At 45.0% G+C, this 25859-nt stretch overlaps 1 protein-coding gene across 4 annotated transcripts in view; it reads left to right on the top strand.

Moving 5' to 3' along the window:
* LOC144791082 (disintegrin and metalloproteinase domain-containing protein 9-like) overlaps positions 1-25859 on the top strand; it is a 2835950-nt gene that overhangs the window by 2618099 nt on the left and 191992 nt on the right. The window lies entirely within an intron of this gene.

Here is a 25859-nt window from a genome sequence, read left to right as displayed (position 1 = left end):
CGCAAAGATCTAGCCGAACTGAGAAACGAGTTGGATCTACTGAAAACCGATAAAAGTGTGGAAGCTTTCATGAAAACACTACCAAAGAAATTACAGGATTACGAAGACACTATCAAACAAAAAAAGCAGAGGAAATTCCTGAGGGATAAGCGTGACTACGCCGAAGGGCGTATACTAACATACGCTAAAAGATACGATTGGGCCGAGAAGAAACTAAGAGCTAACTGGCCAGGCAAAAAGGTGTCAACAGTATCAACAGGCTCAAGCTCTGATGCGAGCATAGAGTCAAACGAGCGTGGATCGGGGATCCCTTTAGGGTCGCGACCGTTGACCTTCCAGCAAGAATTCCAGATTCTGAAAGAGAACAAAGAACAAACAACACAGAACAGACCACAAACCAGGGGTCAGACAAAAGGCAGAGGAGTAAAAAGAGGCAAAGGAAGAGGTCACGTGACGGTGGAAGAAGACGACGACTAAAAAGAAAACATAAACAACTGGCCGCCATGGGAAATTTTTCCAGGATGGAACAGCAGGAAAATAAAACCGTCGTCAATCTCTCTGATCGCAACCTAACCAACACTGAAATCTCTATACTGCAATTAGGACTATCCTTCTGCCCAAGTACTGTGTTCAATTACACCGATACCAGAATCGATCTGTTTTTGTTCATTCGAAAACTAAAATTAATGAAAATGTACCAGACTCGCACCAAATCTAAAATAATTACTACTAGAACTGATGACAATATCAATATGAATCTCCAGGTTGGAGACATGGATCTGCTAAAAGATATGTACGAACTTGAAGTTGGGGACTTAAGTGAGAGGAGTGACCACATAATTATGCGAACATGTGGCATCATGAATAAAGAGGTAAAACACAGTGGACTACGCCTTAAGACCAAGTTCAATCCCAATGTACCGTATGATAACATTGAAGCCTACAACTCAGCAATTATTGCAGATCTGAAAGCAACAAGGAATAAATTCAAGAATACACAAAGGGAAAATCTAACCAAAGAACAAAGAATGGCATTAAAAACACTAGAGGATGACCCGAAATTGTAATCAAGCTCTCCGACAAGGGGGGCAATGTTGTTATAATGAACTATGCGGATTACCATCAAGAGGCTATGAAGCAGCTAAATGACAAGTCATGTTATGAACTAATTGATTGGGAAAAATATAAGAAAACCATCAGAGACTATCATACACTACTGGGAGGATGGTACCACAGTGGGCTCCTTGACACAGATGAATATAAATTCTTAAGGAAAAACCAGCCCCGTATCCCGTGTATTTACTTCTTGCCGAAGCTGCATAAGGACCCCACTAGACCACCAGGGTGTCCTATTGTTTCATCCAATGGAGGATTATTAGAAAATACCTCAATTTTTCTCGACTTGTACCTCACTGAGTATGTCCAGAATCTGAACTCTTACTGTAAGGACAGTTCTGATTTTTACATACTGATTAGCATGGACATCTGCTCCCTATATACATGCATTGATCAGGAGAAAGGCGTAGCGGCCTGCATGTATTTTCTGAGAAGCAGGCAAATTGACCACTGGGACCACAATAAAATGTTAGAGGTCATGTTGCTATATTGCCTAAAGGAGACTATTTTTCTCTATGAGAAATCTGTGTACCGTCAGCGGTCCGGGACCGCGATGGGAACTTGTTTTGCCCCCAGTCTAGCGAATCTTTTCCTAGGCTGGTGGGAGGAACAACATGTGTGGTCCAACGAATCGGAGATGTATACTGACCACATTATTATGTGGATCAGATACATTGACGACTTGTTCCTGATATGGAATGGCCCAAAGACATTGGCTAAGGAATATATTGAGTATCTAGGAACTAACAATTTGAACCTAAAATTCACCTACACTATGAGTGAATCTTATTGTGAGTTCCTGGATATAGCTGTGGAAATTAAGCAGAAAACCATCACGACTCGCCTGTTTCGTAAGTCTACAGCGGGCAATGCAGTTTTGCATTCAACGAGTCAGCATCTAGTACCGCTGAAGAACAGCATCCCATACGGCGAGTTCCTGAGAGCTCGCCGAAATTGCAGCACAGATTCAGATTACGAGAGAGAAAAGGGAACTATGATTGGACGCTTCCGACAACGAGGCTACCCACCTAAAGTACTAGTTAGGGCCCAACAAAAAGTAGGCACTATCACACACGAGGAGGCTCTGTTTAAAATATCTGCAAGTGCTAAGAAAAAAGAGCTACTGTCCACTATGAGTACACCACATATTCCACGTATGATCACCAATTTTAGTAGAGGGTCACAAACATTAGAGAAGATAATGAGATTACACTGGAATCTATTGATGGCTGACCCGATCATTGGGGCACATGTGGGGGATAGACCCCAGATCACTTATCGCAGAGCAAGGTCCCTTAAGGATAAACTAGTCCGTAGTTACCCTCAGGAAGTAGCCAAAACAAATTGGCTTACACCCACTGGTTTTACAACCTGTGGGAGCTGCAAAGCTGACCGTAATGGTAAGAACTGTAAGGAATACACAGTAGGGACAGGACAGAAAAAACCGATCAAGCAACAGATTAACTGCAACAGTGATTGTGTTGTCTACCTACTGGAATGCCCGTGTGGCCTCCAGTATGTGGGCAGCTCGAAACATCAATTAAAGGTACGAATTCTGCAACACCTCCGCGCAATCACAAATAAGGATCATAACTATCCCATGGCTCGACCTTATGCCGATAAGCATAATAGCAATAATGCGAGTCTAATGTTTTGTGGAATTGACAGGGTCCCCAAACATATACGGGGTGGGGATCGTGAGATGCGTCTAAGAGTCCTTGAGTCAAAACACATCATAGACATAGACAGCAAAATTCCGAGGGGCTTAAACTGCGGGGAAGAACTGTCATCACACATTGGTGAATGAAGTAGGGACAATCCGTTATGACTTGCCCACTGGACTAAAATGAGACATACTGAACATGATATTAGATGGTCCATTTTGGAAAAGATCCGAGAAATCCCAGGTAAAAACATTACCTCTATCCGGAAAAAGAGGGAGGTCTTTTGGATCTTTTTATTGGATGCGGCAAACACAGGCTTGAATGAGTCATGTCCATGGGAAAATGCGATTTGCTGAAACCCTGTCTGTACCTCGAAACAACAGCACTATGAAAATTTAAATAAAACCCGAAGTAGCGCATTCCATCTCGGGTTTTAGATAAAACCAGGAATCCCATCCAGGTTTTCCCTTTTGCCTGTGCCGCTCAGTTCTCGAGCACACCTGCAAGACATTAGGCGTGTGTCACACTTCTTAAAAAGAGGGAAGCGGTGAGCTAAGCTGTCGTCCACCGGCTGCCGGATGCGGAGCGAGGGGGATTCCTACCGAACACCGTCTATGTAAGTACTCTGCGCTGAAGCTCTTTTCAGCTAAGCGCTAGAAGCCCAGTCGAAGCCCTCGCTGAAGGTGTTGCATTTATTCTTATAACTTAACGAGCCACACCCACTCTAGAGCCCTTTAAGTCGCTGTTTTTTCTAAATAACCTCTGCGCCCATATACGCGTGTTTCCGAACAGTTTAAACTAAAATAATCATTTGCGCCCTCTATCCAGCAGGCCCTGACGGCACCCTTCGGTGAAACCACCGCCTGAGCTGGGCCTGTAGCTGAACGCGGATGCGTACTGAGAGCTGCCAGCCGCTTGAATCACCTAGTGTATAAAATCCGGAAAGCTGTTTAAACGCCTAAACCGCAAACGCGACGAAGTAGGTAACCTTTTACCAGCAGTTACCTACGCCTTAGATTACAGCAGTGGAAAGGAGGTGCCTCTAATTGTTTTTCTCCCTGTTTCAGGCCGACCTCGATTCCCGGCCCGAATCTATCACCACGCCCTGTTATTCGCACATCAGAACTAATATTTAGGTAAGAAGTGATGTATGTAGATCTGATAGAATAGCGGTTGTATAAATGGTAGCTAGGATTTTGAAAGGCCATTATTACTTATTATGTAGGACATCTGGAAGACGCCTAAAGCTTGCTTTTTAATTGAAAAAGACCTGCCATCTTTCACCGGCAGACCGTTATAAGCGGAGGTGGACCTGAATGCAAGGTAACGCCCGTAATAAATATGATGTGTTATGGGGTTTTGAAAAACATGTTTAAAGGGTTAGCGTCCTACAAACTAGGCCTCTATGACGAATCATCTAAAAGTGTGTATATGTATATACACAAAAAAAAACAGATGAAAGGAGCAAGGCTCATTGTATAAAAGTATAGAGACAGTAGAATGAGTATGTGTGTGAGGGTCCACTGCATGGGTCTTGAATGTACCCTGAATATTAACTGTTAACTGTATGGTTTTTAAAACCTTTTCGTATGTGTCACCCATTTTTTCGAGCCCACCAATGCCCCCAATGTATGATTTAATCACTATGATTAGTTATTATGTGACCAGCACTATCATGTATAGGTTTACAGGAAAATTGTTTAAAAGAAAAATATGAGGACAATTAATGAGTGTCTCTCTTACATGTGATTCTTCTATTGTGATTAGGAACTATGTGACCAGCATTATCATGTATAGGTCTATAGGAAAATTGTCTCAGAAAAAGGAAAATAAGAGGATAACTAATGAGTATCTCTCTAAAAGGTTTTTTGTGAATGGGGGCGAAACACTATACTAAAAGATGTGTTCTTTCTACAGAAGTGCCTGGATATCAGAAGCTTTTACCCTACTGTCAAGTACAACCCCTCCTTCCTTTCCCTTGCCCTGACGAAGGTGCGGCTAATCTTTCGGCCTGGCACCGAAACGCGCGTCGGCGTTGAAACAACCTGCCCTGAACTTATAATCACCTATCCCCGGCCTATGGCTGAGAGGGATGTTCAGGATGTCCTCAGAGCAATTTTTCTTAAATCTTATCTGAGTTGAATGCATGAATGAACTTTGTATGAGTACGATTGTCTGTGATGTATGAATATGTTGAAGTTCGAATGTTGGAAGGTTGATAGGGTGTACATTTAAAAAAAAGTTTTTTACCTTGTTATTGTGAAATGTTGTAATAAATGACTATGCATATATGTGCTTTAAAAATATGAAGGAAATAAGATTAAAAATGATATATTTTTTATAAATCTGCTTCTGTTTGAATCTAATCAGGCACTGATTATTTGGTGAGTGCTGTAATGGGTGACTACTGAAAAAAACTGGACTCTATAAGAGCCTATCTTTGATTAAATACGGGGCAGATCTATCCTTTCTCTATGTATTGTGACAATCCGTTATGACTGTCTGGGATTGGGAATTGTAAGTACTCAGCAAATGTGCTCGAATAAGTTTTAACCACACACCCTTTTAACAACGCACTGGGGAATAGAATTACAAGGAGGCTGCGGGATACCGAATTTATGCATGGATTTGTTTCATTTCCACAATGGTATATATATATAAGAGGGGCAGGCTTGTCCTTCAGTAATATCCCGATGTTGTACTCCACAGTATACCCGGTGTACCCCCGGTTGGGGGACACACTTAATAATTGTTGTATTTTATTGTTTATTCAATATATGATTTTTGCACATTTCTCATTATGGTAAACGAAGTAATAGGCACTTCTGCACTTTATTTCCCTCACCCACTCACTTCTCACTACACTGTATGCACTCGCATGACAAAGGGCCACCTAAATATAAATGTTAGACCATGTTTTCTGCAGGACGAGGCAAGGGAGCTCCCGATGTCTCTTATGTGAATTACTAACTTGGCCACTAGATAGCGTAAATCTGCTATATTCTATCAATCATGGTTTGTAGGATACCACTCGGCAATGTACTGTATGAGTTATGCATTAACTAAGATTTTACTAAATATGCATATATCGTAACAATTCGATAGATAAAATTATAATTGATTGGTGCATGATTCTATGGATGATTTCATCCTCCTCATATGTTGATTAGGTGAGGCTATATACTGAAGTGATATGTTATACCGATGCCTTGAAATACATGAATGAAATACTGAATCGTTATTTCTCGGAACATTGTTTGATAGTAATTTTGGCCATGAAAACTACATTGCCCAGAAGTCCTAGCTCTCATTGAAATACACCGGAATTTTTCAAAATCTTTATTAACATGTGTTACTAAATGAATTGTGTTACACAATGTGATGAATTACTTTCTTCCTGGTATAATTTAGAGTGATAACGTGCAATGATACGAAATTGCAAGATACATGGTTAGATCGATGAAAACAATCGTTTATATATATTTTTTCCATGTCTATTGTTTACTGTTTGGAAGAAGGACTTAAATACACATTGTAACAAAATGGTGGCCACTTGATAAAGGCTTCTCGCCGAAACTTGTCGTCTTTGTTTGGAGAGTGCACATTAAAGATTAATTGTGCCTGAACCTACCTGGTGTGCCGTTTTTCCTTAAAACCGAATGTGGAGGTGAATGAGGAATCGTTGGTGATATATATATATATATATATATATATATATATATATATTTATATATATATATATATGTCAAAACCTCCGTCTCCCTTGCGCTGCTGTCTCACACTCAGCCACGAACAGGAACCAGGCACGGACCGAAGTCTTGGATGCAGGAATTACTTTATTGCTGTTGCCATAACGTTTCGGCTCACTCAAGCCTTGATCACATGACAGCGTGTCATAGAAATGAGTGTGCTTTTAAAGTGCAAGTGCTACCGTTTCATTGGGTCACAGTTTAGTAAACCTAGTGAACAGACCTGATTCAATATCATTTAAAATAAGCGATATGTACAATTTAAAAAACAAGTCATAATGCAGGTAAAATACCAACACTGAATTACTCATATTGCACAACCATGACACATAATCACTTGCTAAAAATTGGGCATTTTGTCACAATGTAACTCTCATGCGTCAAAGTATATTATCGCCCAAAAAATATATATATTTTTTTTTTTCTCCAAAGACGCGGCACTCAAGACTGGGGTATAAAAAGCTTAATTTATTTTACACTTCTGCTCGACCAACGCGTTTCAGCCTGCATCGGCTTTGTTTACGGTAAGTTTACAGGAGTCTCCCGGGAGGTGAGTGGCAACGTTAGCCATTGAAAATAGAAGATGAGCGATACAGTTTGAGAGAGCTGACAAGCGTGACCGCTCCATGTACTATACTGCGGTTTTACAAGCTCTTCGAACAGTGATTGGGGGAAACTTTAATTGAATAACACTTTGAGGCTCGAAATAGTGAGGAGACCAGACGGCAAAAAAACAAAGCGCTGGTAAATTAACATGGAGGCGCGAGCAGCCAAACGCGCTGGGAAGGCAGCGAATCTCTTTAAATGACCAGGAGAATCATCTAATGAAACACCGAGTGGAAGTAATGCAGAGGCTTCACACCCCAATACCCTGAAACAACTGTTCAATCAGGTAGAAAGACTGTATAGAAAAGAAACAAACAAGAGCTGGGAAATCATCTCTTTAGAAAAATATATAGAAATCAGACGTATACCAAGAGGTTTGAGAATATTTACAATGCCAACGCACCCTGACACCAAAAAAGATTTGATTGATGAATGGGTGGAAAATAATGTGGAATGTTCACTGAATATGATGCGGATATTGATAAAACATGCCAGAAAGGATATAGTAGAAATCACCACTAAAATTAATGAAATAGAGGACATGATTAAACAACAAACAAATATAGAGGAAATAACGAAATTGAGAAAAGAAATGGACACAAGACTAGACAAATATGAAACTGAAATTGAGGAGCGTAAACAAAGGAAATACATAATAGATGACAAGGACTATGCCCAAGGAAGAATCCTAACATTCGCTAAATGCTTTGACAATCTGAAAAAGAATTTTCCGTACCAACGACCAGGTACACCAACAAGTACAACTGAATCAGAAGTAAGCAAAAGCAAATTAACTGACAGAACAAGAAGCAGTGTACCATGCGATTTTTTAGAGGAAGTGCGGCTCATGAATTTGGACAAGACAATGTCCAGAGGAAGGGGCCGCGCAATGAATACCAGTCAAAGTCGAGGAAGAGGAAATCAAATAACCACCCCTAGCTCAGAAAAACAAGATGAGCCAAAAGGAAAAAGACACTACTCACTAAGAAACCGCAGATAGCAAACCTCATCGTGAACCTGTCCGGGCATGTACTAACCAATGAAGAAACCTCTCTCCTCAATAAAGGTCTCTCATTTTGTCCGGAAAAACACTTTGATCCAACACAGGTCAAGATTGACTCGTATAAATATAAACGGAAATTGAAATTAGCTAAGATTCATGCCCCTTGAGGAAACAAAACACCAGAAAGTATGAACAACCCTTCCACAAGTGATAATGTCCAATGGACAATAGAGGAAATACCCAATATCCAAAATATCTTTGGGCTGATGTGTGAAATGAATACAGATGATATAACGTAAACTCAAGTAATAGAACATCTAGATGTAAGAACTGATAAAAGAGCAGGAAGTGGCTTGAAATGCAAATAAAGATTTTGTCCAACCCTCTCGCCGGGAAATAAATTCGATCTGTTCTCTGAAGCAATTCTGGAAGACATTGAGAGAATCTCAAATGTAAGGAATACATCCAGAAGAGAAAATCTAACGAAAAAAGAGAGAGAAGCCATCAAAACACTAAAATTTAACAATAAAACCTGCAGACAAAGGGTGCAACATAGTCCTGATGGACACTCAGGACTATGTGAATGAAGCAATGCGCCAATTAAATGACCAAAAGAACTATTGTAAATTGCATGATAATCCTATCAATAGAATGACATTACAACTAAATGAGTTTTTACAGGAATGGCGCAATAAGGGGTTACTAAATGAAGAAGAGTTCAAGTTTTTAACAAAAAACTTACCAGTAATCCCTACGATCTACTTCCTGCCCAAAATTCATGAAAACACTAGTCAGCCCACCAGGGAGACCTATCGTGTCTTCATGTGAGAGTCTCTACGAAAGTTTATCACAATATGTGGACATATATTTAGCCCCGATTGCTAAGAATATGAGTTTGTATATTAAAGATACTGGGGACTTTCTCACGATTTTGAAGGACATAAAATGGAATGAAGATTTGTTACTGGTGACAATCGATGTAGTGTCGTTATACACTTCAATCAGACATGAAATCGGCCTGAATGCTTGAAACTATTTCCTTGGACAACGGAATATCAGTGAACTGCAACATACACAAATGCTCTTGGAAATGATCAAAATATGCCTGACCAACAATGTGTTTCTGTTTAATCACCAACTATACAAACAACAATGTGGCACCGCAATGGGCATCTCATTTTCGCCGAACGATGCGAATATAGCGATGGGTTGGTGGGAGAAAACAATTGCCTGGGATTCAGTCAACCAAACGGATGTAGACAAAATAATTTTATGGGTCAGGTACATAGACGACTTGTTTTTAATCTGGAATGGAACATTGCAGGAATTCAATCTCTACTACCTGAAACTCTGCCATAATGATGTAGGTTTGGATTTTGCATGTGCCACCAGCAAGAAAGAAATAGACTTTTTAGATTTGAAAATCTACATTGACAACAAAAATATTCACACATCTCTATTTCGAAAGAAAACATCCACTAACAGTATTCTTCACGGTACGAGTTTCCTCCCGCAACCACTTATTGCCAGCATACCATATGGCGAATTCATTCGCATGAAAAGAAACTGTTCAAAAGAAAGTGATGCTGAAAAGAAAATAGAGGAAACCATGACCAGATTAAAGACAAGGGGCTATAATGAAAGGAGCTTAGAAAAAAGCAAAAGATGTGCCACAAAAAAGGCAAGAACTGACCTACTGAATCCCAAGACAAGGAAAGACAATGAGACACAAGACCCACCACGTTTGATAACAACTTATAGCAAAGAAAGCTGCATCATCGCTACAAAAATCTGAAAATACTAGCATCTAATATCTGGGGATCGAGATATTGGAAAAATGCTAGGAGATTTATTTTTATTTATTTATTTTACCGATTTGTAGAGCGCATGGCTGCCCGTGAGCGTCCCAGCGCTAAGTGACAAGAACCAGATGTTAGTGGAGTTTTATGGGAACAGCCAGGTCTTAAGTGCTCTGCGGAATGAGAGGAGGGTGGGTTGGGCTCTGATGTCTGGGGGTAGAGTGTTCCATAGTTTGGAGGCGTTGTATGAGAACAGTGGACCGCCAGAACGGGCTTTCTTGATTCTAGGAACAGAAGCTAAGTTACAGTTTGAGGATCGGAGCGTTCCTTTGGTGGTGTAAGGTGAGATGAGGTTTTGTAACATTGGTGGGGCCTTGCCATGTAGGATTTTATACGTTGTGCAGAGTGCTTTGAATTGTATTCTCTCCTGAACGGGCAGCCAGTGCAAGGTGTTCAGAGCAGGTTTGGCTGAGCAGCGACGGTGGGTTCCTGTAAGTAGGCGGGCGGCAGTATTTTGTACTGTCTGGAGTTTTGACAGTACTTTTTTGGGGGCCCCCAGGTAGAGGGCATTGCCGTAGTCCAGGCGTGATAGCACAAGACCATGGATGAGGAGATGGCCCAATGATTAGCTATAGGAAAACGGATTCACTTCAAAATCAACTAGTGAGGAGTCACTTTAAAGGAACAAATACTAAACAAAAATTTAATTGGCTGACGGATCAACAAAAAGGTTTAAAAAAATGTAATATATGTAAGGCCTCTAAAATCGGGCAAAACAAACATTGTGCAACCAAATGGCAAAATGATGAAAATACAAGAAAAGATAACATGCACGTCCACATATGTGGTGTACGTCATTGAATGCGAATGTAAAATGAAATACACTGGGAACACCACATGCATGCTCAAAAAGAGAATATTAGAGCACATAAGGGCAGTGAAAAATAAGGACATGTCATATGTCACAGCCAAGCACATGGCATCATGCCAAAAAAGCAATTGGAAATCCATGTCATATTATGGAATCTTTATGGTGAATCCGGATGAAAGAGGTGGTGACAGACAGAAAAACTGAGGCAAACAGAATCACGTCTAATCATCAGACTAAAAACGAAGACGCCTAAAGGGATGAATAACGATGAAGGGCTCTATGTGCATCTCGAGTAATGATCAAACAGCAACAAATGATGGAGTACCCATTTAGTCATAAAAAACAGACATCAATCTCTCTCCACTTAAAATCTCAGGGTAATATACCCATAAAGAAGATGCAATTAGTGCTTAGAGAATGAAGCATGAATATTGGAAAGATACTGTAAAGATATTGTCACAATAACGTATGAAGCAATGGGAAGAAAACGGCAAAGGAAAGTGATTTAAAATTAACATCATGAGCTACAGAGGAAAAAACCATAAAAGAATCTGTATAAAATCACAAAATCAAAAGAAAAATATTTAAAATTTGTACAAACACCATCGTTGCAACATGAAAGAGACAATTGAGCAAGGTGATGGCAAAAAATCAAAGGACATGGAAATTGGGCGTGAGATACTGCACTACATATCCCAGCATACAACACCAAAGCTGAGACAGTGTGACCTTCTAATGTGACTGTCGATTTAACAATAGAAATGAGTACTATACTCATTAAAAGCGCTTTATACATCTGCTGCTAAATTCCTCTCATGTAAATAATGATAATAAGTAATGACTGTCTGAGTAACTGGAAATGATTTACATTATTGTATAAAAACTACATGTCCCATATTGCCCCTTTATGGCAGAAATGAGATATAAAGTTGAAACAAACGATGGTTCACTTACCGTGAACAAAGCTGATGCAGGCTGAAATGCGTTGGTCGAGCAGAAGTGTAAAATAAATTAAGCTTTATATACCCCAATCTTGAGTGCCGCGTCTTTGGAGGAAAATTGTAATGTTGGGCCATGATCCAGCCCCTATGCAGAGCACCTGTAACCAGAGCGCATCACAGGTCCGTGATTCACATTGGGATATATATATATATATTACCTACTGGCGGTCGCCAGTAGGTAGTTATAGTTAGGATCGTTTTCCATAGGAAATCTGCAACATTCTATTGGGAATAACTTTGGCGCCGAATGAGGGATCTGCCTGTAATTTTCCTTAACTTTGCCTCGCTGCGCTCCGCTCCTTCCCTGAAAGTTTCGGGGGGATCCGTCAAGCGGGGGGCGAGATAAAAGGGGGTCCCAAAACGTGTTTTCCCCATGTTAATTTCCATAGGGCGGTTGGACTCACTTTTAGCCCGAACGGCTGAATGGATTTCCACCAAACTTGGCAAAATTGTAGGGACTGGTACCCCGATGTGCCTTTGCTATGTCTCAAGATATATGCTCCAGTGGTTTTTACGAAAATTAACTTTGAAAAAATATATATTGGGCTACATTGGGCTATATATATGTTAGAGCCCAAATGTAGCCCAATGTAGCCCAAAGATGGCCACCAGAGACAAAAAAAAACAAATGTAGCCCAAATATCAGCCAGATGTAGCCCAACTATAGCCCAATGACAGAATGTCCCAGAGTGTTCTAAAGAACAACTAGAGCGCTAACAGTCTTACTTATGACAAAAGTATGGCACACCTGAAGTCATCTTGATTGGAATAAAGTGTTAACACTTAAAACATTTAATTTGCAAAGGAACAAAATGAGGGGGTTCATTTTGCCATAAAAATTATGATTAGTGCTGAAGAAAGAAAAATTAGAGCACATTTTGAGTGACTTCTCAAATCCTCTTATATTTCATTAAAACAATTCTGATATGCAGTCTCCCAAGATGGCCACCAGAGACAAAAGAGCCCAAATGTAGCCCAAATATCAGCCAGATGTAGCCCAACTATAGCCCAATGACAGAACGTCCCAGAGTTTTCTAAAGAACAACTAGAACGCTAACAGTCTTACTTATGACAAAAGTATGGCACACCTGAAGTCATCTTGATTGGAATAAAGTGGTAACACTTAATACATTTAATTTGAAAAGGAACAAAATGAGGGGTTTAATTTTGCCATAGAAATTTTATATATATATATATATATATATATATATATATATATATATATTTTCACTGAAAAAACCATAGGTTACACACCAGTTATAGTTAGGAATTAGCATTTAAAAAACCTTTGAAATTCACTGAAAAAACCATAGGTTTCACACGAGTTATAGTTAGCTGGAAATTTTACTCGCATAAAACCATTGAAATAACCACGTTATAATTAGTTGGACTCACTATAACTTGCACGTCTGCAATGCACTGCTGATGACGTCACATATTACATCACTCATGCATATATTTAAATATTTAAACATCACTCGCTAATATATGTATTCACTAAGATACACTTAATAAGCCAGTTAACCAATCAATTTTTTTTAAAAAACACTGTCATGAGTGATGTAATATGTGACGTCATCAGCAGTGCATTGCAGACGTGCAAGTTATAGTGAGTCCAACTAACTATAACGTGGGAATATATATATATATATTTCTTTTTCTTTTTTTTGGTACAAAGGACGCCGCACACAGCAACTTCAGTTCACAGATTTATTAAGCAAGGCCGTCAGGCTGAAACGCGTTGGTGTTAGACTGGGCACTGAAATAAATCTGTGAACTAAAATTGCTGTGTGCGGCGTCCTTTCTACCAAAAATTGTTTTTGGGCCATTGGTCTGGCCCAACGCCGGCACCCGCTGGAGAGCGATCCTGTTACAAGACCACATTGCACCAGTAGGTACCAGTAGGTAGTTATAGTTAGGACCTAGTTTCCATAGGAAATCTGCGACATTCTATTGGGAATAACTTTGGCATTGATTGACGGAATTGGCTGAATTTCTCCAAGAAAATGGCCAGCTCCGCTCCGCTCCTTCCCTGACAGTTTGGGGGGGATTCGTCAAGCGAGGGCCGAGATAAAAGGGTGGTCCCAAAACGTGTTTTCCCCATGTTAATTTCCATAGGGCGGTTGGACACACTTTTAGCCCGAACGGCTGAATGGATTCCCACGAAACTTGGCAAAATTGTAGGGACTGGTAGCCCGATGTGCCTTTGCTATGTCTCAAGATATGTGCTCCAGAGGATTTTGAGTAATTTAGGTTAAAAAAAAATATATATCTATAAGCACGCCCCGGTACGCGCACCGGGGCGTGTACCAGCGCGCTACGCGAGTTCGCGCGCGGAAAGCTGATTGGCTCTCGGGTGTCTGTCAACATTCCAAACAGTCCGGAGCGGCCGCCATCTTGTGTCTCGGTAGGATCGAGATACAAGAGGTGGCAAAAACAAAGGGGGATCGATTTTCACGGGGAGATAGCCCGGTACGCGCACCGAGGAGCGTACCGGGGAGCGTACCATGGGGAAAAAAGAATGACAGATTTTTTTTTAAATGTAGCCTTTTTTTTATAAATTGGAGGTAGTTCTAAAAAGAACTGTTTTTTTTCTTCTTTTTGTTGTTTTATATTTTTTTAAATGTTTTTTTGAACATTTTGTACTTTTTGGGGCTTTTATGAACTATTTTATATTTTTTTGGTTATTTTTATGGGGAGAAACAAAAAACAGGGAATTGTAAACGGCTCAACTGGAACAAAGACAAATAAGGAAAAAATTATGTTTTTTTGGGGCCATTGTGGTTGTCACCAGCACGGTTGATGTGCTTTATGCTCTGCTCACCATAGGTGATGGTCTTACCACAAAAAATACAAGTGATCTTGAATTCACCAAACTGTGGTTGTATGTTTGGGACCATCTCCCTTGTCTCTGGTCCCGATGGAGTGGGTTGCTTTCTTTTGGAGGTGCTGGGTGAAGATTGGGGAGGGTTACTGGCCAGTTCTCTCACCTCTGCCGCAGCATAGTTGTTGGGATGCTTGCGCTTCATGTGCCAAATCATGGTGTTATTGCCAAATGAATATTTCTTATTAGGGTTCCCCCTTGAAAGTTCAGAGCCACAGATTTGGCAAGTCACCTTAGGCGCATTCACTTTCTTCTTGCCCTCTGGGATGGAAAAAAACTCTCATACAATGTGCTGCTTTGGCCTATATGGGGTATTGTCTTCTGGCAGGAATGTCCTACTCCCCTCCTCTTCCTCCTCCTCCTCCTCCTCCTCTTCTTCTTCTTTTTTTTTTATTTTTTTTTTAATATATTTTTATTGCAGGGAATAAAATATAAGTATACAATAGTCGCCTGTTAGAAGGTGCATATCACAATCGGTAGTGGTGGTAGAACATCCATACACGGCCATTCAGCCCACAACCCGGGGGTCGGGCGGCATTTGCATCTAATGTTCAGTAGATAGCTCCACGTTCCAACATAGTAAAACAGACGAAAATGAAACGGTCTCCACTGCTTTTCTAAACAACCCAAATAAACACCCCTCCCTCCCCCAACAGTCCCACCTCCCCCAACGAGTGGGTTGCAAGCCCTGATAGTTTAGTACTCTGATGCGTAGTGGAAAGGAATGGTTCTCTCCTTTTTGCAGTTCACCTCCCCTCCTCCCCCCTCCCAGTCCGTCATCGGTAGTGTGGTATACAGCCAAAGAGCGTGTGCCAAGAGACTTAGTTCTTCCTATTGGGGATATCTCTTCAATATTATGTTATTGGGGTCCAGGTAACTCCTCATCAACACTATCAGAGTCAGTATGTGTGTCATGGTCGTGCAGGGCCTGCACTAATGTCTCCCAAGCCTGCGCTGCCTCCTGTGCTCGCTCATCCTGCCGCCGCCTTGCCTGCTGGTATCGCAACGTGCTCTCGCTCCCTGCCCACTTGAGAAGTTCGTTGCGCCATTTAGTGTCCGTTGGACCAACTCTCGCCTTCCAATGCCTGGTGATTTCCCGTTTTGCCAGGAGCAACCCCAGGTCTACGAACTTGCTAGAGATCTTATTTTTAGGGGTATGTGGGAACCAGTGTAGAAGTCCGACCGCCGCATCAATCTGCAAGGGTCTTCCAGTTACTTCGGATAGCGTGTCTACTACACACGACGAGTAGGGGGTCAGCGCGGAGAAGGACCATAACATGTGGATGAGGTCCGCTCCAAGCGTCCTGCATCTAGGGCAGGCCGCCGTCTCCGAGGCGAAATATTTCTGTATTTTCTCCGGAGTCAGATAGGCTCTATGCAATATATAGAAGTGGACCAATTGGAATCGAGCACTGCGTGTGCCCTTCCAGGCGCGACGTAGCAGCTGGGCCCACGTGGCTTCTGCGATTTCCTTCCCTATATCAGTTTCCCAGCAGGTCTTGAGCACCACCATGGGAGTCAATCTCTCATTGATCATCCTGGAATACAGGCATGACACTGCTTTAACCGTACCCGCAGACATCATGACGTATTGGCACGTCTCGGACAGCTGCGGCTCTTCAAGACCAGTCTGCCAGTGCGCCTGGAGTGCCCTCGTGACCGCTGCGTGCAGCAAAAAATCGCCTCTGGGGACATCGTAGCGGTCCAAAAGTGCCTGAAAAGGCAGTAACTCCCCGCCCTCATACAGGTCTCCCAGGGACTGCACACCCAACTCTTCCCATGTTCCCAAGCGCGACCAGTCACCGCCATGGGGTAATGCAGTGATCATTCCCAGCGGGATCTCCGGGGCATAGGGCCGCGGCCTTCCCAGTCTGCGATGCACTCGGTTCCAGCATAACCGTATAGTACGTTCCTCCTGGGTGAGGTCCTTCAGATCAAGCTTCTGCTGCAGTGCAATATATGATAAGACATGTCAGGGCATACCATTGCCCTGCGTCTCTTCTGGGCCACGAAATTCCCGCGCTATCTCTTGGGTATAGGCCTGCAATTGGGCAGCCAAATAGTACGTTTCAAAGTCGGGCACCGCCAGCCCCCCCTCCATTTTTGGTCTCAGCAGGGTCTTGAGCGCTACTCTGCGGTGGCCCGAGCCCCATAGGAACGCTACGATCATCGAGTCTAGGTTCTGAAAGCTAGATCTGGGGATCCAGATCGGAAGCGTCCGGAAGTAATATAACAGGCGGGGGAGTGCCACCATTTTTAGCAGTGCTATCCGTCCCGCCACCGATAAGGGCAGGGTGGACCAAAAGGACATGCTACCCTTCAACGCCCGGATGCTTCTGAAGATGTTGCCCTCTAGGGTATCAACAGGATGATGATAAACATACACCCCTAAGTACTTAAAACAAACAGGCTCCCATCTGATCTCCCTGTGAGTATCCGGCTGAGGTCTATCGCTGTGGACCGGGAACAGGCAGGTTTTCGTCCAGTTTACCCGGAGTCCTGACATTTCACCGAAAGCTGTGAGCACTGCATCAGCTTCGGCCAGGGCCGTTCCGGCGTCTTCGAGGAAAAGCAGTAGATCGTCGGCGTATAGGGAAATGTATTGGTGTCCCGACAAAGACTGCAATCCCCTGTAATGGGCCCCTGTGCGGATCGATACGGCCAGTGGCTCCACTGCAAGGGCGAATAACAATGGGGATAGCGAGCAGCCTTGTCTAGTGCCTCTTTCTACGGGGTATTGTCGAGAAATCAACGGGCCCGACTTAACCCTAGCCATCGCCGAGGTATATAATACCGTGGTCCATCGCAGGAATCCCTCTCCTAGGCCAAATCGCTCCAGGACCTTGTGGAGGTAGACCCACTCCAGGCTGTCGAAGGCCTTCTCCAGGTCAATCGAGAGGATCATGGGGTCGGGAGCATCTGTGTGATCCCCCTCCAGCAGGCGAAACAGACGGCGGATATTCATTGTCGTGTTACGCTTGGGAATGAAGCCCGCTTGGTCGACATGCACTAAGGAGTTCATGTGATCCAGCAGTCGTGCTGCTAATATGCTACTCAAGATCTTGTAATCAACGGTGAGCATTGATAGCGGCCTGTAGGACGCTGGCTCTACGCCTTCCCGATCGGGTTTGAGCAGGGGAATCACCAAGGCCTCACGCATCGAGCCCGGTAAGCGCCCCAGGGTCTTCGCTTCTTTGTAAACCCTTAAAAGCTTGGGGGCCAGGAGTTCCACATAGGTGGAGTAAAACTCGACTGGGAGCCCGTCCAGTCCCGGCGTTTTATTTCGCGCCATCCTTTTAATGGCGCTTTTGACCTCACCCAGTTCCACGTCTCGCCCTAAGTCCTTCGCCTGTGCAGGTTCCAGAGTGGGGATCGGTAGGTCACGCAGGAAAACGTCAGTCGGAGTGGTGTCCGGTGATAGTCGACTGCGGTATAGCAGCTTATAGTAGCGCCAGAAACAGTCAAGGATCTCGGGTTGCGTATATACCTCCCTGCCCTCCGCAGTGTGCATGGCCACAGTGGGTGAGGTACGCCTCGTCGGGTTGGCAAGCCAAGCTAGCAGCGCCCCCGATTTATCCCCCTCAGCAATCGATCTAGTCAGGTAAGCCCTGTGGTCATAGCTTCGCAGCCGTTCAACCTCCACGGCCACCGCCTCCTTTGCCGCCAAAATCTGCTGTTGGAGCTCCGGGTGGCCGGGGCGGCCAATTTCTAGGTCGCGGAGTACTCGGTCCGCTTTAGCCAGATCTTCTAGGATGACCCGACGTACCCCAACTCTCTGCGTTATACAATAGCCCCTAACCACAACCTTAAAGGCGTCCCATTCCGTAGCCCTCTCGTCTGTCGTGCCCTCATTCACCTCAAAGTATTCCGTGATCTTATCTTCCAGGTTACTACGGAATACCTGGTCTTCTAGCAGCTCGGGTCGTAGTTTCCAGGTCGGCACACAGGGGGTGCTCTGAAGCCACCGGAAATCAACCAATAGTGGGTTGTGGTCGGAGATAGTTCTCGTCAGATACTCAGTTCGCACAGCTGTGGAAGCCCATTCTCTCGACCCCAGCAGGCCGTCTAACCGCACATGCAATTCGTGCATGCCTGAAAAATGGGAGTAGTCCCGGGTGTGTGGGTGTTGTGTTCGCCAGATATCTGTGAGTCCCCACTTAGTCTGCCAGTTCGCCCTGCCCTTGGCCACCCGGTGGGTTGGTGAGTCCAAGAGGGGAGGATGGGACCTGTCAAGGTCAACATCTACCACCGAATTGAAGTCGCCCCCCAATAGGATGGGCCGGATAGGTAACGGGTCAGAGAGCCCGACAGCGCAGTCAGAAAGACGAGCTGGTCCGAGTTAGGTGCGTAAACGCAGCAAATGTTCACATCTCGTCCCCCCAGTTTGCCTGCCAGTGCCACGTACCTCCCCTCCGGATCCACTGTGTGACTATCTACCTGCAAGGGCACCCCAGCTCTCACCCAAATTAGCGCGCCCCTAGCATAAGCTGAGTACGTGGTGTAGTATACTTGTCCCCGCCATCTACGCTGTAGCGCCAGTCCCTCAGACTTGGTGAGGTGCGTTTCCTGCAGTAGTGCAATCTGTATGCCTCTGCGCACTAGGTAAGCGTGGACGTTATGTCGTCTGGACATGGAGTGCAGACCCCGTACATTCCAGGTGATGCATTTCAGAGTTGAGAGATCAGCCATTGTCCCTTGCAGTGCTCTCCTGTCCCTCCAAACACATCCCAAGCATAGGCAAGTACCAAGCTATTGCCATACCGATGACGAGTCCCTCCCACAACAATAATAAAACAACCTTCAAACATGACTCCCCTCCCACCCCCCCCAGAACAGGTTCCAAATAGTTCCATCTAGTCCCCATCCAAACTGTATCCTCAAAAAAAGGGAGGAAAACCCCCTTGTACTAACCTGACGGTAGTCACCGCAGGTGTGCCTTAAGGGCAATATGGGGGGCCGAGCGTCGACGGGGGTCTCCGCACTGCAACGCCACAATGCGACCGAGCCCTCAAGCATCTGGGCCTAGACAGGGAATCACCGTAACCCTACAATAGCCAAAAATCTAACAGTTCCCCTTATGAAACCTTACCCCCCACAGTCACCCGCCCACCCCCGCCCCCGATCGGAGCCGGCTCACCCGAAAGCTTCATTGTTCATCGAGCAGGCCCTCCGCTGTCTCCGGGGTAACCACTGGGAGTGTCACGCTGTCCGATTCAGAACCCTCCGTGTCCGTGTGGCCTCCACTCTCTCCAGGTTCCGAGTGTGTAGTCCCCAGGTCTCTCTGGGGGCCAGAGATAGTGGAGACCATCTCCAGCGCACCACGTCGCTCTGCCTCAGTTTCCACCGTCGAGGGTCGAGTAGTTCTACCTCTGCGATGTCGGAATCTTTTAGGTTTCCTCTGTTGGTTGCTCTCCAGCGTGGATTGGGAAGAGGCCCCGAAACCATCCCTGCCAGCTCTGTACAATTCAAGCCAACCACACGCATCGTTCGGGGTGTCAAAGAACTTAGTTGAATCGTCCAGGATGATGCGGAGACGTGCCGGAAAAAGTAGGGAGTATTGGATGCCCTCGTCGCGTAGTTCTCTTTTGATAGCCAGGAAGGAGGATCGACGCCGTTGCGTCTCATATGTATAGTCCGGAAAAAGGTTCACCCGGCTGTTCTCCACCTGGCGGCCTGCAGTAGGAAGTCTCTGTCGCGGAAGTGAAGCAGTCGCGCCACCACCGGTCGGGGGGGTGGCCCTGTAACGGGGGTTTGGCCGGTACTCTGTGAGCACGTTCCAGGGTATAAAAGGGGGACAGCCCCTCAGGTGCCACCACCGTCCACAGCCAATCCCCTAGGAACGGCACCATATCCTTGCCTTCAATTTTTTCTGGAAGGCCTACTATACGAATGTTATTTCTCCGATTGCGCCCCTCCGCATCTTCCGCTCGCTTCTCTAGGGCCTCTATTCGGGACAGTGCATCCTTCACTGTGGCGTCCAAGGTTTTCTGCGCCGGTTCCAGGTGTCTCACAGTACTCTCCACCTCTTTCACCCTGTCTGAGAGCTTACCATGGTCCGCTCTAAGCAACCCCAGGCCTGTCGCAACTTGAGCTATGTCCTCACGGAGGGCTGATGGAGTCTCAGTGATCGCCAGCAGGATTTTGTCCAGCTGCTGTTGAAGGTTTGGGTTCCCCAATCCATCTGGGTGTAGGCGCTCCTCGCTATCCGGCGGCTCCACATCAGAGGCAGTCTGGGTTCCACCTTTAGGTCCCCTTGGCTTACCCATACTGTGTGGGGACTCCGGTGGGGGGTCCCAGTGGGAGCGGGGGATGAGCAAGCCGGGGATGCTGGTCAGTGCGGCGCTGCCGCTGTAAATGGCGTCACCACCTGGTTTTCCCCACTGCGGTCACCAGCAGGCCTCCTGACGACGGTCAATAGGGTCGACCAATTACAGGTTAGCTCGGGCCTTCAGGGTAGAATGTGGTGATGGGCTTCGCCGGTTCAGCGCGGCGTAGACGGTCTAGCGGCTTCCTCACCCCCAGCGCAGAGTAGTTGCAATCTTCTAGCCCTAGTTTCAGGGGCGGGGGGGGCCAGAGCAGAGCCCGAGGAGCGGTGTGTTTCCAAGGAGCCCCCGGCCCCCTCAGCAATAGCCGGCTCCTAGTTCAAGCACCGCGGTGCCACGCACTCCGTTCCGTCAGCGGAAGGGGGGGGAGCAAGCCGCCTCAGATCTCCCCTCAGTGCCACAAAATTGGTCCACGCACTTGGTCAGCCAGGAGGTCGGGTGATGGGCGGGCGCGGCAAACTCCGCCGCACGGCGAGGGCCGTCTCGCCTCTCCTCTCCACCGCACGGCTCCTCCGCAGTGTTCGGCGGCAGCAGCCTGGGGCACTCCGCAGTCCGCCTCTAGGTGTCTTCAGGCCCCAGGGGCCGTTACGTGGCCAACCGCTTGGAGTCTCCCTATGAAGGAGGGGAGTGGCCGCCTCGGCAAAGGGCGCCCGGAGCGCTGGCCGCACCAGGATTCCCGGTCGTCCCTACGGCTCCCAAGGTGAAGCGGACGCCATCTTGCCCTCCGCTTCACGGACTTTCGGATCCTCCGGCTCTCGGAGTTAAAGCCCGCCGCGGATCCTCGCCAGCGGCAAGCGGTACACGGGTCACTGGGGTCTCCCTTGTGGGGTCCGTCACACGGCTTGGGCCATCTCTCCTCTTCTCTCCCCCCACACCACTCCCCGGTAATGTTCGGCGGTAGCAGCTCGGGGCAGTCCGCGGTCCGCCTCCAGGTGTCTCCGGGCACTCAGGGGCTATTACGGGGTAAACCTCTCGTCGGCCCCCCGTTGGGGAAGGGAGCGGCCGTCTCGGCCAGGGGTGCCCGGAGCGCCGGCCTCACCAGGATTCCCGGTCGTCTCTACGGCTCCCAAGCCGGAGCGGGCGCCATCTTGCCTTCCGCTTCGCGGGCTTTCAGATCCTCCAGCTCTCTAATAAAGAGCCCGCCACGGATCATTACCGGTGGTGAGCGGAGCACGGGTCCCAGGGGTCTCTCTCGCGGGGTCCGGGACTCCCAGGGTGCCCCAGTATCAGGATAAGAGATGGCTCGGTCGCGGAGCCGAGCCACCAGGCGACCTCCACCATCGGCGCTCAAGCCACGCCCCCTCCTCTTCTTCTTCTTGACCACCAATGTGATGTTGTGGCGGTCCTCTTGGTGGTGGTGGTGGTGGTGGTGGTGCAGATGCTCCAGCTGCTGCTGCTACTGTAGCCATTTTAAAGTACAAATATTAGTTACAGATCTCCAAACAGGTCTTCCTCAGTCAAAGGACAAAGTCTGAATAAGGAAAAAAGGTGGGGGCTTTCATCATTTGGGAAAAAAAAATGTCCTGGACCAATGAAAAGTGTTATTTTCAGGTCACATGACCCGGGCTTTCATCATTTGGAAACCAAAACTGTTCTGCACCAATAAAAAGTGTTATTTTCAGGTCACATGACCCGACGCGCTTACGCTACGCGCCCCCGGGGCGCGTCGCGTAAGGGCGTCGGATGCTTACGTCGCGCGATCGTATGCGCTCGAGTGCTTCCGGGTGCGCTTACGCCGTGCATATCACGCGGACGCGGCTACGCAATACGTCACGATGATGTTTGGGCGCACCCCGGGGCGCGTCCCGGGGCGCTTACGTAGCACGTTCGTATGCGCGTGGGTGCTTCCGGGCGCGCCTACGCCGTACGTATCACGCGGACGTGGCCACGCGATACGTCACGAGGATGTTTTCATTCGCGGCAATAGCGGTAACGGGACGCTCCCCGGTACGCGCCCCGGGGCATGCCGCAAAATTGCGCTGAGCGGGGCGCTCCCCGGTACGCGCCCCGGGAGCGCTCCACGGCAAAAAAAATGTAAAAAAAATTTCATAAAAAAATAGTATTATATAAATATACAATATAGGATTCATTATAAAAAATATTACATTTCATAGTTTGAGGCCCTATATATAGTTAGGAATTAGCATTTACAAAACCTTTGAAATTCACTGAAAAAACCATAGGTTTCACACCAGTTATAGTTAGGAATTAGCATTTAAAAAACCTATGAAATTCACTGTAAAAAACCATAGGTTTCACACCACTTTTAGTTAGGAATTAGCATTTAAAAAACCTATTAAACTCACTGAAAAAACTATAGGTTTCACACCAGTTATAGTCAGCTGGAAATTTTACTCGCATAAAACCATTGAAATTCCCACGTTATAGTTAGTTGGACTCACTATAACTTGCGCGTGCAATGCACTGCTGATGACGTCACATATTACATCACTCATGACATGGTCAGTGACATCACTGATGACACCATCCTTGTGACAGAGTAACAGACCTCCTTTCACTGAAATGTAACCCTTGAAACACATATTCAAAAATAAAAACTAACATTTTCAAAAAAATGGAGATAGCCATACCAGTTACAACAACCAATTCAATTATTCCACCATCTATATACTCATGCACTCATTCACCAACAGTTCTATATAGTCACTCATACATATACTCACTCTTCATATGAAGTGATACACCTATACATCCTCTTACACACCGACAGTCATCCTAAAGATACTCTCACGCATCACATACTCACACATGCAAATAAACTATTGAACATCCATTTATTTGCATATACAGCTATACACACACTACCACTTTACTTCTAAGGAAACTTACACACACTTAAACAATCACTTATAGAAACACATACTAATTTACACAGGAACTCTTAAAATTCCTCACTCTCACATATACTCACTTATATACATCAATCTTCACATATACTAGATTAAAACATATGTAGTTACTCATAAACACACTAGTGAGACAGTCATTCACTCACTAACACAAACATATACACACTCATCCACCCATACAGTCCTGCACATATGCTGTCTTCAAAACACATACAAACAGAGAGTCAGTCATTCATGCATCTATGTGCTAAGTAATACCCCCACCAAACCATACAAACGCTCATACTGATACTAAGAAAAACATCTAATAACCCATATACATACACATGTAGCAACTCACCAACCCATGCAGGCACTTATATACAAAGTGAAACACTAATACATATATTTGAATATTTAAACATTACTCTCTAATATATGTATTCACTAAGATACACTTAATAAACCAGTTAACCAATCAATTTTTTTTTAAAAAACATCCATGTAAACACTTATTTAAACATTTATTCTTCCATCAACTTTTACATATACATATATAACACATATTTATTTTTTAAAAAGACACACATTCACTGGATGGTGTCATCAGTGATGTCATGAGTGATGTCACTGACCATGTCATGAGTGATGTAATATGTGACGTCATCAGCAGTGCATTGCACGCGCAAGTTATAGTGAGTCCAACTAACTATAACGTGGGAATTTCAATGGTTTTATGCAAGTAAAATTTCCAGCTGACTATAACTGGTGTGAAACCTATAGTTTTTTCAGTGAATTTAATAGGTTTTTTAAATGCTAATTCCTAACTATAACTGGTGTGAAACCTATGGTTTTTTCAGTGAATATATACATATATATTACCTACTGGCGGTCGCCAGTAGGTAGTTATAGTTAGGACCTAGCTACCATAGGAAATCCGCAACATTCTATTGGGAATAACTCTGGAGCCGGTTGAGGAATTTGTGTGTAATTTTCCAGCTCCGCTCCGCTCTTTCTGTGAAAGTTTTGGGGGGATTCGTGAAGTGGGGGCTGAGAAAAAAGGGGGGTCCCAAAACGTGTTTTCCCCATGTTAATTTCCATAGGACGTTCTGACACGTCTACAGCCCGAGCCGCTGAACGGAATTACGCCAAACTTTGCAAAATTGCAGGGACTGGTACACAGATGTGCCTTTGCTATATTTGGTGAAAATTGCTCCAGTGTTTTTTTTTAAAATTAACTTCAAAAACACATATATATCTATAGGCGCGCTCTGAGCGCTCACCGGTACGCGTACCGGGGAGCGCACCCGGCGCGCTACGGGAGTGCGCGAGAGCGTAAAGCTGATTGGCTGTCGGATGTCTGTGAACATTCTAAACAGTCCGGAGAGTCCGCCATCTTGTGTCTCGGTAGAATCGAGACACAAGAGGTGAAAAAAAAAAGGGACATGATTAAAAGGGGGCAGGGTAGACACTCCCTGACCCCCTAGGTTTTCTGAGGAGGGCCTAGAAGGACCCTGGAGGGTAAAAAAACTTTTCTTATTTTTTTTAAATTTTCGCGGGGTAAGGGCTGTGTGCGTTCCCATGTACGCTCACCGGTACGCGCAGCCAGAGCATACCACAGGAAAAAACATTGAAAGAAAATAGTGTAAAATAAGAATTTAGAGTGCTTAGAGGTAGGGTAGCTCTAAAAAGAGCTGTTGTGTTATGTGGGTGATTTAAGTACCTACAAGTAGGTACCGATGCAGAGTCTAAAATTCACTTCAATACAATCACTTCGCTACTACTTCATAAATTAGAAATAAAAATGAATAATATGTCAACTAATTTTGAATTTGTAAATATTAATTTATTGTTCAGAATTTTCATAATTTAATAGAACTTGAAGCATGTCCTCATCTGGAATTTCCTCTTCAATCATATGATCAGGAATGTCCTCATTATAAGTGTGCCATGATGATTCTATTGTATCCAAACATTCGATTAATTCTTCGTCA

This window comes from Lissotriton helveticus, chromosome 11, assembly GCF_964261635.1.
Source record: "Lissotriton helveticus chromosome 11, aLisHel1.1, whole genome shotgun sequence".
Taxonomy (NCBI): Eukaryota; Metazoa; Chordata; class Amphibia; order Caudata; family Salamandridae; genus Lissotriton; species Lissotriton helveticus.
Note: the sequence above shows the minus strand (reverse complement) of the source record. Positions and strands in the feature narration are given on the sequence as shown.